We start from the raw sequence: 16,340 nt of genomic DNA, 5'->3' as shown, positions 1-16,340 counted from the left end.
AAACTTATCCCTAACACTGCTACTTAAATTGTTTGTGCCAGGCTGGTAAGCAAGCTGAGGTTGTGCTCACCTGGGACTCCGAGAGCTCCTGCAGACACTCACCCCTCAGCAGCTGCTTCACCTCACCCAGGATGGCAGGAGCTCAGGGACCATCTGAGCCAGCCCCTGCCCCTTCCAGGTGGAGGAAGGAGTGGGATGACATGTAAAGGAGTTAAGGGAGCTCAGGGGGCTGGTTTGTTTTGGAGAGGAGCTGGAGGAGGGACAGATCTTCAGGAGAGGTACTGTGTTTGGGGTATGTGGCATTCTGAAAGGGTGAACTTGAGTGAGAGCTGTGGTATCCTGTCTGGTTTCTCTCTGTGATGAGCTGGGTTCTCCTTGTTGCCTGGAAGGAGAAAAAAGAAAAAGAGTGAGGACATCTAAGTAAGAGCTATGGTCATGTTAGCTGCTTTCTTTCCCAGAGACTTGTGCTAGGCTTTTTGGGTCAAAGAAGGAAGTCTCCAGGCTTGTGTGCCCTCTGAGCTGGGGCTGGGGCTGGGGCTTTAGGGGAGAGCTAGGAGGTCTGGCTCAAGAAATGATCCCTGCCTTGTGTTTATGCAGGACTCGATGGTGGTGGCTCTTCTAAAATCTCACTGTGAGAGTTGGGGTGAAATATAACCTGGGAGCCACAAGTGAATTCAGTAAAGAATAGTGTATCTTTTGCATGGGCTGGTAACCATTCTCTCTGTGTTTTTGCAGACCTGTGCCTTATACTAAACTCTGATAGTAAAGGGTTAATAAGTTATTAATTACAGTTACAAGCACATTAGGACGTAAGGGGCAGGTGGTTATATGTTTAAAAGCACATCTGGGAGTAGATGACGTGGCTACAAGCCATGTGCTAATATTTTAAATTCCTGACAACTGATAGATTGATAAGTTTTAAACAACTTCATGTTTTTGAGCTGGTCATAAACTCTCTGTTGTTGTGTCTGTAGCCTGATCAGAGTTTTGCACTAGCTTCTCATAGTAATGAACCCCAGAAAAGTTTTAGTCTGGCATTTTCATTGGGGAGCAGGGCTGGAAGGGAGAGGAGAAGCAACTTTGACAGAAGAGGACAAACTGTGTCACAAAATGGGATTAACACCTTGAAGAAAATCCATTATAATGGTTAAACTAAGCCTTCCTGCCACCTGGTCACAGACCAGCCTGTAAGAGTTACTTCACGTTCAGGGATGTCAACATTATTTACTAGATGTTTCTACTTAATTTGTTGCTATATTTACACTTACAGTAGAGGCTAAAATCCTGCGTCACTACATTTTTAAGTGGAGTCTATTTTTATCTATGGACAAAGGGAAGATTTTTGACATTTACTGGAAGGTATGGGGTTGTCATAGCTCTGGAATAATAAATATCCTGGAAGAATAAATCTCCAGCCTACTTAACTTCACTTCCTGAACTTCACCTGTAGAGTCCAGTCGATCCACTAGATTAAATTTAGGGAAAAAAACAAATGTTTAGGGCATAAATTTCCATTGGTTTCCTATTTTAAATGGCCTTTTAAGCAGATGATGTGAGCATATTTGTGCTGGTTTCCCATTCACTTAGTGCTAAACACACAAGAATCTCTACAAAAGTTGGCCAGAACACTACTAGGAAAAATATCTGTGTAATTAAAATGAAGAAGAGAAAAATCCTTCATGCAGAATTTGGTACTGTCTTCAGATACATGCTAGGGCTATTCTAGGTGTCATGGGAAACACTGGAAATGGCAGAGCTGGGCTTGAGTCTGGACTGCACCCTTCCTGAGGCCAAAGGAGTCCTTGAAGATAGAATACCCTGTGGTATTCTATTGCGTGTTTGTAAACAGGAGGAGAATTCTGTCAAGTCCCTGAGGTCTGCTGCCGAGAGCAGCACGGAACATGTCAAACCTGGGTTGTACACAGGCAAGTAGGACCTAAAATCACCAGCACTGGCTCTGGCGAACAAATGCTGTCAGATGCTTTTCATCTTCCACTTCAAAAATTCAGTGAAAGGGAGAAATCCTCAAGGTTTAAAAGAAGGAGGATGGACAGAAAGAGACTCATGTTGCATTGCATCATTTTGGGATGGGTTTAGCAGGGAAATGGTACCTTTTCATGCAAATGTGGGTCTGAGCCCTCGGCTGTAAGGCATGTGCTGGGCTCCTTGCTGCTGGTGCCTCGAGACAGGGCGGCTGAGCACAAGGGAGGCTGGGGCCCGGACTGGGGAGTGGCTGGGGAAGGAAGGGACTTCTGCACAGTGAGGACTGAGACAACAGCTTAAAGACAGTGGGGATTTGAGTGAAGTGCGAAACTCCCTCTGCAGTGTAGTCCCCACCCTATGTGTACAAGTTGGTACGATGTGACATGAAAAATCCCACGTCTGCTGCAGATGAAACAGGTTGCATGCTGCAAGTCCTTAAACTCCACTTTATTCCACTTTCAGGGCCTCCCAAAATGGTTATGGCAGCATCTAGGGAAAAAAAAATGGTGCTGTTTGCAAGCAGAGGCTTGGCCTCTCTACCCAGTGCTAGCTGGTGAAGCTCCCTTGGGCTCTCCTCTGCGTTTCCCCAGCAATGCTGCCCCTGCCAGTGCCCTCCCCAGCTCCAGGAGTAGAGGGACACCAGCCCTGCTGGGCGCAGGCTCGCTCCTGTGCAGCTGCCAACAGCTGAGGTGGCAAGCGTGGGCTTTGCCGAGGGACTGGTATGCAGATGATGGCTTTTGTCTCTGTTTACTGGAGTGCATCTTGTAACCAGATTCCTCCCCAGTGCATATCCCTCTTCCCACCCTTTTACTGACAACCCCTCTGGACTGGGCTCCTTTACTAAAAATTGGTTGGGAATGAAGGGGGGGGAGAAACTTTATTAGTGTTATACATTATTTTCCTTCTCTCCCTTCTCCCCCCTTCTCTTCCTGCATGATGAATTGCCTGGTACTGAGATGGTAGCTCCAGCCCAGGCACTTAGCAATCTCCTCCTGGTCCCTTGCACAGACAGATGGGACGGCCCATGTCTTGACCGTGATTGATTAGCTGGAGAAAGCCTGTTGAGTGGAGTTCCATGAAGATTGATGCTTTCTCCTTCTAACAGCATTTCCAAAAAGTTTCTATTACATTTTGATTATGTTTATAGAATCTCACTGGTCTCCAGGAAGATTCAATCTTCTTTTTCCCCCCTCTCCCCTCTGTGCAATGTGTGTAACTTCCCTCCTGTGCATATGCTGTTCATCCATCTCTTACCTTTATTCTTTTAGGGGTGCCCCCAGAGGTCTCTTAGGACAGTTCCCTTCCCATGTCCCTTCTGTCCCCTCAGCAAAGGTACCTCCTTGCTAGTTGTTGCCCTCTGGCTTGTAGAGGCCACAGACAAAGCAGGAGTTCCCTGGCACCAGATGCTGCTTGCCCATACGTGGCCTCTAAAAGCTGCACAGCAGAAGGAAGGAGTATTATCTGTGATAGCTTGGTGGAGAACTGAAACATGGAACCACAAAGAGTAGTATCTGGATGAAGAACCACTGTTTCCCAGTGCAAGAGGCTGTGGCACTTACCTGCATACAAATGTCTGCTTTGCCCTGCCTGGGTTCCCTGCAGCTGGTGGGCTCTGCTCAGCCACTTGCCTGTCCTGACTCAGCTTGCGTCAGCTCAGGTGCAGGTCCTTAAAAGCTGCAGGATCTTTTGAGCCTGGGGGTAAGTCTGTTTGACCAGGGAGGGGGCCAGAAAGATGATCTATTTCAGCATTGCAAACTACCCTGTTGCAGCTAGCTGGGTGAAGGGAGACAGCAGAGCATGTCCCAGTGTTGGCCATATTTCAGCATCGCTGTAGGAAGAAGATTTTGTTTTACAAGGGAGGCTCAATCCCTGTGCAGTGTGGTCTGGGGTTGCCCATCTAGGAAGGCTAATATATTTTTTCAGTAGCTCCATAAAACGTGTAGATATGTGATGATTCATAAGTAATAACTTTGGTATAGTGCTGAAAAATGTGCTCACTGCTGCACAGAAGCAAAGATAAAGTTGGTCCTTGACGTCAGATAAATCAACTTTAAAATGCTGGGCTTCTCCAAAGTGTTAGAAAGGAACCTTTTCAGCTGGTTCCTAATTGTAGCAAATAATTATGTTACCAAATCTGATTAAGAAACTGGCTCTCCTGGTTGTCCCTTCTTATTTAATTAAACAGAGAGCTGGGCTCTTTTGTGGAACAAAAGTCAGAGGCAGCCACCTTGCTTTCACTGTGGTATCTCCTCTCTAGGAAGCAGAGCCACTTCCCTTGTGCCACCTCAGCAAACGAGCAGGAGTTGCATGTCCTGAACAGTGTGTACACCTGCGTGGGCTGAGCACAGCGCCTGCGGCCTGGGAATGGGAAGCTGCTTGTGGCTGCCTGCCTGCTGCTCTCCGTGGGGAGGAGGTTGTACTCTGGCATCTGCTCCTCTCCTTAGCTGAGAGACTGTGGGTCTGTGTCCCAAAAATTGCAATTTATGGGTGGGGTAAAGGGGAGCATCTACCAAGAGGCATCCGTGTGATGCTGTAACCATATTCACTGAACAGGGACCACCTTCCCCACCTGGCAGAGCACAATGCCCTAGGACAGATAGATATCTACTGGCTATGTTCTGCATTAAGTGGTAAATACAGGTAGGGAACATCAGGCCAGTGAGTGCAGGCTGAGCCACAGGTGTGTGGTGTGACCTGGAAGATGGCAGCTGCTCACTAAAGACCTGCAAAAGAGGGAGAGATACAGGGAGCTGGTGCTGCCTAAGGCTTTGCCAGCCTGCATGGCTGTGGCGATAGCAGTAATTACTAGCATGGGTATTTATTCACGTCTTGGTGTGCTTCTCATTGCTGGCTGAAAACCATAAACCCTTTTATACTTGAGGAAACTGAGTTCAAAGGAGTGATGAACATAGTCACTGAAGAGGCAGGTAAGAGGCAAAGAAGGACCAGTGCTGTCGCAGAAGAGACTTCCTCCTCCAAATGCCTTTCCAGGGCCCCACAAGCTTATGTGACACTTTGATGGGTCAGCAAGACACTCTGGAGATTGTCTCTGCTTATTCCAGTACTGTCCCTTTGCCAGCACACTGCTGCAGCATTCCTGTTTCCAGACATCACCATTTGTCCACAGTGTTTCAGCTCAACTTGTCGGCCTCTCATTTAATGTCACCATGCTTATATGTGCCTGGGTGTGGTAAGGTAGCAGCAATTCTGGGGACAGTCTTGTCAAGGCAATGCAATGCTTGACTTGCAGCTTAGGGATTTTTCTCCTCAATGGGTCAGCTTGCCCCAGCTGAGCTTCACACCCCTGAGGTGACCTGCTTCCCACAGGCTGGAGCTTGGCAAATCTGGTTCAGGTATTCCCCTGTTATTCAGCAGCATTGACACAGCCTGTGCGGGTCTTGCAGAGGTGACGTGGTACCCTCATCACTATCAGGGATGCCACAGGGCATGCAAAACTTCAGCTAGGCTACCCGCTGTGTGTCCCTGCATCACTGGGTACATGCACACAGCCCGTCTTCCTGACGGTGGGAACTGCTGCTATGTAATTGTTACTACAAGCCATGCAAGGACTTCTGCTTTAATTTTTTGTGTCCCTTCTCATATAAAATCAGGCTGGGCAGGAAGCCCATGATTTGTGTGGGAGAGGCGGAAGAGGCATGTGTGTGGATTCCCCTTCCCTGTGCAGGAGATGGTGTGGTGCCCTGGAATGTAGCCCTCAAAACCCCTGAGGTGTCTCCCTCCCCATTAGCTCGCCTGCCTGCCCCTGCCATACCAGGCTATTTTTTAAAATATAGACCCCATTTTTTATTTCTGCATTTATTACAAATGCAAATTACAGATGAAAGCATCAACTACACAAACCATTACTCAGAGGAGCATCTTTCCAACTGCCGGACTTGGACTGAACAGCTTGTGGTTAATTTGCTATATAATCACTGCCTGCAACAGGAAAGCAAGTGCTTCAACTGTGCTAATATTATGAAAGGGGAAGTTAACCATAGAGATAAATTCTGAGGAGCTGCAGCTGGGATGAAAGAGGAAAATAAATGTAGCTGGAGTCCAGGCTTCAGGCTTGCAAAAGTGGCCGCTTGGATATTTAAAGGGATAAAAGATAAGAGTTCAGGTTAAACGTGTTTTTGAAGTTGCTTTTAGCCTGAATATATTTCCCCCAGAAGCAGAGAATCCCTGCAGCTCCCATTGACCTGTGATTTGAGCAGCGCCCTGGACTGTACACAGGCATGCAAATGTAAGAAACTGTCTACACTGCCCTGATTTCTGGGTGGCTTCCCAGGGCAGCTGCTGTTTGCAGAGGCAGGCACAGGCATCGTGATACAAAGGAGATGAGCACATGACAATTTAGCTGGCAAAGATTTTATGGGAAGGGGGGGTTCTTTCCCATCACTCAGGTCTGTGGTTTTAACCTCTAGCACAAAAGCCAGGGAGATTGTGTCCTTGGGCTGTTGTGAGAATGTGCCCCCGCTGGACAGTGCTGTGGAAAGGGATCAGCGGTATCTCCAGAAACAATGTGTAGTACACAGCAGGTCTGCTTACCCTGACAGAAGAGATGCTGAACTTACTAGGGCAGAGTGAAGGAGCTGTACTGCCCTGGGACTGAAAGCATTACGGTGTTGTGGCGGTGCTCTGTGCCCCATGAATATGTCAACTTCACCAGAGCTGGTTTAAGAACCCATGCATGAGACTGAAATAATATTTGGACCTTCCCAAGTGCACAAACTTCTTCACCCTTTCATTCCTGTGCCTCCAAATGTAATAGCAGTATAATACTCATGCTGTTTTGCAAAGGGCTTTAGGGATTAAAAAACCATTCCTGTAGACTATCTCTCAGGACAAATCTAAAGTCCTGTCTAACTCTTTTTCTCTGGAGGCTTATGAGAGGCAATAGCTCCTAGATTACAGAGATAGGAGACATGTATAGGAGTGGGAGAGTGAATCAGCTCAAGATAGGTGAGCTGGTTCTTATGAAGCAAGAGAGCTCCAGCTCCAGGAACTCTGTAGATTCACATCCACCTCAGACACCTTTTCTGACTCTGAAATATTTGTGTTTGATTGCTTTTCACTGTTTCCCAGGCCTGGAACAAAATCCTGGGGTTGGGGAAAGGGCATGAAATGTCAGGGGACCATTTGTACCTGGGAGAAGCTGGCTGAGTCCTGAGCAGGAGGTTGAGGTTATTGCTATGGGGGGAGCCAGGGGGGGTCCCCCACAGCAGAGCCTATGGCACAAGGGGTGGTCGAGGTGTTCTCAAGGCCCAGTTCAGCCCCACCACTATGAATAAATTGTGCTAACAGTGCAATATAGTTGGCACTGACAAGAGCCTACCCTTGCCAGAACTTTGGCTAAGCAGCACCTGTAGAAAGTGTCACTTAGCTTCTCTGTGCTGAGAACTAGTTTTCATGGGACTTTCAGGCCATGAGGGCATATAGCAAAGGTATGATGTTCAGTGCAGGTGGTGTTGGCCCCTGATGAACTGGAGCTTTGAATGACTGACCCATAACAGGGCTTTTGGCTTTTCCAGAGCTGAGTTTGATTCCTGGACCTTCTTAATCTTAGGGAAGTGTCCCTTGGTTTTTCATTTTTAAATCCACAACATTTTGTTCAGTCTTGATATAAGTGTTTCTCTTAAGCTGATGGGTAAAAGTATTTCCCTTGCCTCATGATTATTTTCTACAGAACAGTGGTAACTCCCAGTTCTAATAACTGCAGTTCCAGAAGTTAATCATTGCACAGGCAGGATGGAGATGCTTGGGGTGCATATGTAAAAAACAGAGCCAGAGGCCCTGTGTGGGCAGGGTAGTGGGAAGGAGGTGCTATTTGGGGAGAGGGGGAGAGAAAGAAAGGGTGTCTGGACAATGGTGGGACTGTTGCATCAGTGCTGCCCTTGCAGTTTGACTCCCCAGTCAAAACAGATGAGCCATGAAGCTTTATGCTCAGTCAGGAGAGGATGCTAGGAGGGTGTATCACAGCAGAGATCATCAAGGCTCAGTCTAGCAAAGACCATCCTGAGACATGTGTCATGGTACATGGTGTACAGTGATGTTACCTGCTTGGGTTAGGTTATGCCAGCTCAGCTTGACAGAGCAAAAATTGTAGGGGAAAAGCACTCCCGCCTGTGGGTCACAAATGAAACTCACTTTCTCCCGGTATCATCACTACTTAGTGCAGAGAACAAGGATGGTCGTTTCATGAAGGGAGAATTTCTGCTCATTAGCCTAGTACTTAAAGAGCTATAGCTGCAGAGATCAGGGGTTGGTTCCACCTCCCTCTGTTTAGATCTCTGCAGTCTGTTTCCTTCCCTTGCCATGGCTGCAAAACCCCCTGTGTTGGTGCCAGCTCACTGTGGGCATCTGTGCATGAGGAACCTGGTGTGCCACAGAGGTGTGCAGGAGCAAGAAGCCTGAAGTTGTCTGCTCAGGCAGCTCCAAGACTTTGAGATGGAGGTGGGCGAGGAAGGCATCCAAGCAGGCTGCTGTGTGCTGCGGAGGCAGGTGGCTGCTCGCTGGAGGAGCAGCCATGCGTTGTTAACTTTTGCTGCTAAGAACTGCCTAAAGCAGCAAACGAGGGACTTCCCAGGGCAGCCATCAGCAATCTGCAGCCTTTGCACAGGCTGATTCCTGAACCTCCTGCTGAGAGAGGAAGGGAGACAGCTTCAGACACAGTAAAGGAGCTGAGAGAGGCTGCTCCCAATGCCAGAGCCTCCTGAGCTGTTGCTGTGATGTGGGCACACCAAGGTTGGTGGTCTGGCTGATGTAGTGTTTTCAGTGGGGTGCAGATCACCAAATAGTTTCAGAGAAACTTCAGTATAGAGCAAAGATACTCTGGGTTACCCTTGCAGTATCACAGTATGAGGATATCTGCCTTCTCCAGCATGGGAAGCAAATGCAGAGGCACTCGGAACACAGATCTCATACTTGGAATATGATCTAGAAGTACTTGTAAGGTTAAAGCTCCTTTTCCTTCAGCCCTTGTGGAGCCAAAACTCTTCAGAACAGCCTCAAAGACTGCTAATACCATAAAGACTGAGAAAGTCAGGACGATGTGAAGAGAGGCATTGCTTTTTCAAAACTAGTCAGTCACTTCTGCAGTCTTGTAATGGGCAGCTCCACAGCCTAGGTACATTGTAGATCGAGCTTTTATGTTGGCTTTAATAAGTATTTATTTTGTCCTAGCTCTTCAGAGGTACTAATTTGCTTTGTCACTAGGCCCTTTGATGAAAGCAGCTTGATACCTTAAGGTAACCTGCCAAAACTGTCTTCCAGAAGAAATGAGAGGTGGTTAGGACACAGCCTCTTTCTGTGTGCAACTCTTTAAATAGTTGGGTGCTAGCATTAGAAAATTCAATAGCATTCTAGTGAATAAAAAGGAAAACACAATAAGCCATTAAATAACTTGCTAATGTTTCAAAGGAGAAGGAAGCCCGGTGTTGACAAGGTTCCGCCATCATCTTCCCACATAGCTAAGGAGAATTCATAATCAAGCTCCAGTTCACTATCAAAGGGCATGGGTTAATTGGGTGTCTGTGTACATACCCACATCCAGTTAAGGGCCAATTTCTAAAAGGATTTCAAATTTCCTGGATTTTTTTGCATGTAAAAATTGCTTTTACTGGTGTAGACGAAAGTCAGGGTTTGTTCAGGCTATGAACTGCTAAAGCAAAAATTGTGGCTATAAATTGAGAAACTGCTTTTGGTACCTTTGCCCAAAGACTAAATGGTTCAGAGCAAAATCACAATAAGTGACTTGGAGAATAATCAATAACATTAAAGTCAACTGGCAAGGAAAAGACCCTGCATCTGTAATACATCACAAGCAAACTCCTGAGTGATGAATTTGGCAGCTGTTTGCAAAAGGTGATAAACCCAGGTACTATCCTTCCTCTGCTCTCTTCCTGAGGAGGTCCCTAGCACCCCTGTGGAATAAGTCTCCTTCCATTTGGAAAATGGTTATTAGGAAGACTCTAAAAGTGGTTTGGTGCCAAAGGAGCATCTTTCAGACGTGACTGAGATTTCGGGTCATGCTGGTCTGCTGGTAGATGCATTCTAATCTTGAATCAGGGAGACAAAGATCCTTATCTAATCTCAAATAGCTCTGCATGTGGGATGTTTGGTGGTGCCTCATCAGCCCTGCTCTGGGAAGGCTCAGCTGGATATTGGAGGGCAATAAGGTTGTGCCTGAGAAGCAAAGGAGGCTGGAACAGTGGTCCTGGGCATGGATGACTGGTGTGGTGGGGCTCTGAGCCTGCCCTGGTGCTGGGGGAGCAGGATGGGGTGTTTGCTGGCAGGCTGTGGCATGCTCAGACCTGTGCTAGAGCTCAGCTTGTCTCAGTGTTCTGCACATGCTGGCTCAGAGCTTGGGCTTTTGGCACTATGATAACAAGAGGTGGGCTGGGACCTTTGTCTCCCTGAGCACATAGGCTCAGCTGACATCCTCTGTCCCTCATTTGAGCAGAGGAATAGGAGTTGTTAAAAATGATTGTTCCAAGTTGTCTCCCAAAAAGCTGGTCAAGTGGTACCCAGCCAGGCAGACCTCCCATAAGTCAGTCTGCCAGGGGACAGCCTGGCAGTGAGGGGAGAGGGAAAGGCATTTGTCTAGTTATTCACTTTTATCTAGTTACACTTCATCTCTCAAAGAAAAGCCTTTGAACATAAAATTCAGCACTGACTTACAATTTTCTGGCTTTGTTTTAAAACGAAGGCAATTTTTTCTAGCCTAGAGATGTAACTGATCTTTTACCTTTGGTTGGGTTGTTTGTTAAAAGAAAGATAAAACATGCTGTCCATTGATCTGTCTTCACCCTGAATTTCACTGTTAGTGAGGAGGGCAGGATTAACTGTTGGAGAACAACGCTTCCTATCCCAGCAAGTGTAATTTTTTTCCAGGCACCACACTGCTCTTGGAAAGCAATTCATGTGAGATTTCAGCTAGACCTGGCAGTTCTGGCATCCCTTTAACCTCCAGTAACTAAATTGAAAGTGCCAGTCATGTCCCCAAACACTGCATGTGGGGGGATGGCATGTGGGACACAGGCCTCCTACAAGGACCAAGCTGATGCTGAGCTGGGATGAGCTCAACCAGCTCCTTAACCACAGTGGCAAGTTAGGAGGTTTTCAAATGCAATTAGAGAAATGCATAGGAGAAAAATTCAGCCATTTCTATTAAACAAAATGATCCTTTCTGTCTCAGGGAGAAGCCCCTGAGCAGCAGAGCTGGAGTCTGGAAGGACTGCTAGCTTTATATTCTTCTCTGAGCAACTTCTGTTTGCCACTGTTGGAAATGGGGTACTGGTGAAATGGCAATTGGTTTAAATTGTTTTCATGTCCTCTTACAGCAGACTTTCAAACATTGCTGTTTGGAACCAACAACCAAAAGGTGAAAGTCTCCATAAATTATCATAAACAGCATCCAGCCTTACTCTGATAGACTCAAATAAATACTTTCATTCCATTTTTGGGTGAGCTGCATTAACAGAGCATAATTTGGTTTTGGTGGATGCTTGTGTGGTTGAAATCTGGCTGACAAGCTTGCTCAACCTTAATTGCAAGGGCTATCTGCAACTCAGCCTCCCTTTCCAGCACACCTGGAGAGGAGTCAGCAAAATAGAGATGCTGGCAGAGGTGAGATGAAAGCTGTGCTGTTTTAAAGGAAGGCAAAAATGCAAATAGGGAGGGGAAGCTCCACACTACCTTCCTTCCCTTTGCTTGACAGAGCAAAGCACATGACTGTCCTATTACTGTGTACTGATGGGCTGTCAGGGTCCAGCCACTGCTGTTCTATTGAGAAATTATTGTATCGGCCCTTAAGACCAGATTGATTTGAAATAACCGCCAAATGATGCATGATGTCACCGGTATCTTATCTGAATAACAATTGACCACCAGCCCACCCATTCTGTCCTGATACAAAAAAAACTCTGGATATACAGGGAGCAGGAAAAACCTAAGACCCATTTCAGTTTGTGCACTTGAGGGTACTGCAGTACCACCATCTTTTTTATGCTTAGAAACTGTGCAATGATGTCACTGGACCCCTAAATCTTAAGATTCTGGTTTACTGTTCATTTTAGCAGCTTTTTTGCTACTTTCTTTCAGTTTTCAAATTCTTGGTCCTTCACAGTAGAATCTGACATCAAAACTAGACTCCATGGTAATGGCAAATTCAGGTGATGGATAATGTATGACTAATTTGCTTCACACATGCTTCTGCAGAAGGACAATGTCACCAAGAGCTTCATGTAGAACAAACTCATTGAAACAGCCAAGGGTGCTTTTTGAAGTGGGTTGGCTAGAGCAATTTCTCATATAAGAGTAAAGGATATACTTTAGCTGGATGTGACCTTTAGGAAAATAAAAGGGTGTCTTAACACTCCTGAAGGAGACTGTAGGCTAAGTGTGTCAGCATTTCCCCTTAGGTGCTACAGGGTTTAGTCTGAGCTCTTCCTTGGATACACACAGCAAGGACTGAAAAGAACACAGCTGAGATACTGGAGTTGGATCCTTATCCAGCAAAATAGTCACAGCTATATTCTGCAAAAAAACCCCACCACTGCAGGCACTTCTCTTGTACACAGACTCATAGCAGAGGTTACCTGGTAGCTGCAGAGTAAGCAAAACTGGCTGGTGCATATATTGCAGTCTGAGCAGGCTGCATGCCCAGAGACCACGCACCAATCTGACAGATCATGCCTGTAGAATAGACCCAATTCTCTCTCCTCAAGGTACTCATGGAATGGAGGCTGAAGTGCTCCTCAGTGTGGTAACCAGGCCCTGGATTGCACAGTCCCATGCTTTGCACTGGGGAGTGGTGTTTAGCTCTGAAATAAATCTGTGGGTAAAGACACATTGGGAACCCTGGGAACTGGTTAAATTTAATTGGTGTCAAGTTTTATATCACAGCCAGAACTTGACTTATAGGAATGGAATGACAGTCGGTGTCTGTAGGTTCAGGAGTTGCTAACAAGAGAACTGCTCTCCTGTGCTGGGACTGTCCTGAAAGCCGCTTCATGTGTGGTCACTTTGGTTCTCTAACAATTCATAGAAAAAGATGGTTAAGTGGTAGCAGCAGCTGGTGAGGGACCAGATGGTGCCACCTGCATCATCAGATGTTTTATCACATTCTCTGTTTTATCCCACAAAAAGCAGCTGGAAAGTAGAAGAGAGCGTGGGAGCTGGTGTAGGTTGTGAAGGTGTGAAAAATCACAGGTAGTAGCATTGCTTCCCTGCCAGGCTGCTGTTTTGCTCAGCATTGGGTTGAGAAAGTACTTGTGCTTATGAGAAGGTCTGTGCCACCTGCACTTGAGACTGCAGTGCTGCATTTGGGAAGTGTAGGGCTTTAGAGCAAGCTGGCTGTCCCTGCTCATGGCCAAGGATCAGGATTCACAGTAAACCTCCAGGTGGGTTAAGCTGAGCTGTCTGGGTCACAAGCAAACTCCTAGATTCACCTTTGGCATGACCAGCCCGGACACCACTTCCTAATCATATCCCAGAGAAGGTTGAGACCTGTGGCTGAACTTGGCTAAAGGGTCCAATTTCACTGTGTGAGAGTTCTGAACCCATTGAGTGGCTTCTGATTTTTCTGGCCTAGTATTTGAGTGTTTTGAAATCTCCTTGTGAGTTATACAAGCAATAGGTCTTAGGTCCAAAGGAGGAGGAGAGTTTTTACTCTCAACATGCACAAGCCCGAAGAGCTATCCAGTCCAACAGGGCAGATTTTTAATGTCCTTTCTGTAAAGGACCGGTACCAGAGTCCGTCAGCAGCAATACACATTTGAATGAATCTTAAAACATAATATCCCCTACCTGATGTGCTCAAGGGAGCACAGCTGGCAGGAGGATGGTGATTTGCAGGATGCACCCAGGAAGATGAGCCAGTAGTGATATTTCATACAGCAAAAATTACAGAGCAGTAAGTGTGGTAGCAGGGTGTGCTGCTGGAGACAGGCTACCCACAGCAATTTCCTTTCCTCAGCTTTATTTCAGCTCCTGTTCTTAATTTTGCTCATCTTCCTTGGCAGTTCTGTCCGTCCATTCTCCTGTTGTCCTGGCAATCGCTTAGCGGTGATAACATTCAGATGTTAACAGAGCAGACGCTGTGGCAGACCGGTAGCTACATGGCAGTTGTTTATGTAGCAGTCAGCAAAGCCATTCACTGCTCCGGGTTAATATTTCAACAGAGTAGATGGACGGGAGGGTGGGATGGCAGGAGAGTGGGTGAGGAGGTTGGCAGTCGTCAAGCCCAAGAGGAAGAGGAACGTGTGTGACTACAAAAGGGGAGGAAGTCCATTGTGTCTGAAACAAGATGGAAGATGCCACCTGACGAAGCTGGCTAACTGGTGATTAATTAGAGGCACGCTTTGAATTCCATGTCTAGTTTAGCATTAACAGCATTTCCGTGTCGTGTGGTGAGTCGTCTTGCTTGGTGGTTTCATTGTCTGGGCTTATGTGGAGCAGGGAGGGGTTTTCTCACAAAACTTCTGGAACTGAGTGAACATGTGTAAATCTCAGCTCCCACCTGAGGCAAAAAATAAGGAAGGAAAAAATCCCCAAAAGTGGAACAAGTTCAAATGTAGAACTCATGAACAGAAAAGAAATAGAAAATAAGCTTGGAGTGTTTTCGAGAAGTACAGAGACTTGTGGTTTTGAATACTCTGCTAGTTATGTTGCATTAGATTGATGTCTGGGCTTTCTGAGCCCAGCCCAGACCCTGGCAGCGTCTGTAAGGTGTGTGGGTTGTATTCCAGGCATGTCCGCAGGTCTGTGGCTCTGTATTAGTGTTTATAGGAAGTCAATGAGATGGAACTCAATAGAGAAAAGGAAGACTTAAGAGTCACTGGAAGACAAATGTGAAGGCCTGGTACTCAATAACTTTACTGAATCATATCTTTTGTTGCTGTACATTTCTGGGTAGCAGGAATACAAGAAAGGAGAACAGGTCTGTAGGTTTCAATAGGCTGTTCACCTTCCCCTTCAGAGAGAGGGGATATTTTATTTCTCTTTATAAAAAGATATCCATCCTCTGCTTGATATGAAGTCAAGCAGCACCATGGATCAGGGAAAAGGCGTCAATGGAGATGAAGACTGGACTGCTGAAGGTGGTGAAGGGAAAGTGGGGCACCACAAACAAATCGTGTGAGCTGTGAGAGCACAAGTGTGTGTGTGTGTGTGTGCACATCTCCAGCTGGGATGCTGTAGCAGTGTCTAAAGAGTTTGTCCAGGCTGGCTCAACTTGCAGCTGTGGTCCATGGAGCAAAGGTATTTTGTCTAAATGGCTTGAGCATCCCCTTGAGCATGTGTCCTTGGCAGGTACAGATCAGGCATGGGTTGGGCAGATTCTGCAGGGAGGGGACAGGCTGAGCTTCTAACGGAATCTGTGAAGCTTGCCCCATTTCTCCTGTCTTATGAGAGGGGCTCATGAGCATGGAGCTGCCTATGGTAACAGGTATTGGATTCAGTAGCTAAAGACTTTGTCACATTGGAGATGGACAGGGCTTGTTCAGTCAAAGTTGTGCAAAATTCAGGTAGTTTAATTTTTTTAAATAGGAAAATACTTTTCAGGTGACTACAGTTGCCAAAATAAGCTTGAATAATAAGTGCAAGTGAAACAAAAGTGCAAAGGAAAAAGCTCAGCAACAGCTATCAAACCTGGGATGGATTTCTGGAGGTGGTGGGAGTGCTTGAGCACAGTTGTCTTTCTGAATTTTCAAAAAACTTTACTGAAACTTGTCACCAGCTAAATGTATGGAAACATGTGAAACGGCAATACTAAAAAGCTGCTTCATTAATTGATAAATATAATTAAGAAGGGTACCACATTAGTATTAATTTATATGGCTAATTAACTGAAGTCATTAATTTATACTAATGCATAATCTTGCTATAGCCCCCTGTAGTTCTGCTTCCTGAACAGTACATTTTTGTATACTATCACTTTGTGGATTAAGCAAACACTTTTGAACAACAAAGTACCAAGTTTCTTGGAACTGAATAGATGCAAGACAGAACTGATGATGGATGGAGCTCTAATACTTTAACTATATTCCCTTCTCATTTTCACTGAACAGCCTTTGTAACACAGAGGTTTAACATCTCTGTTATATGTTTGAAATACCTCTAGGAGAGGTTCAGATAAAGTAGATTAACCCCCAAGGTCAGATAGTGCATTTATGAGCATGGTGAGTGTTCAGATCCAGGACCCTCATCCTGCCCTGTCCTGCACACAAAGTAGTTTTCATCCTATAGCCCTTTACCTGCCTGAGCGTGCAAGTATCTCTGCTCTAATGTAATACACAGTTATTTCTTAAAGGTGGATGTTTTCAGACTGCCAAGTGTCATTTGTGACAGCATAA

The sequence above is a fragment of the Strix uralensis genome, chromosome 18 (assembly GCF_047716275.1).
Source record: "Strix uralensis isolate ZFMK-TIS-50842 chromosome 18, bStrUra1, whole genome shotgun sequence".
Taxonomy (NCBI): domain Eukaryota; kingdom Metazoa; phylum Chordata; class Aves; order Strigiformes; family Strigidae; genus Strix; species Strix uralensis.
Note: the sequence above shows the minus strand (reverse complement) of the source record.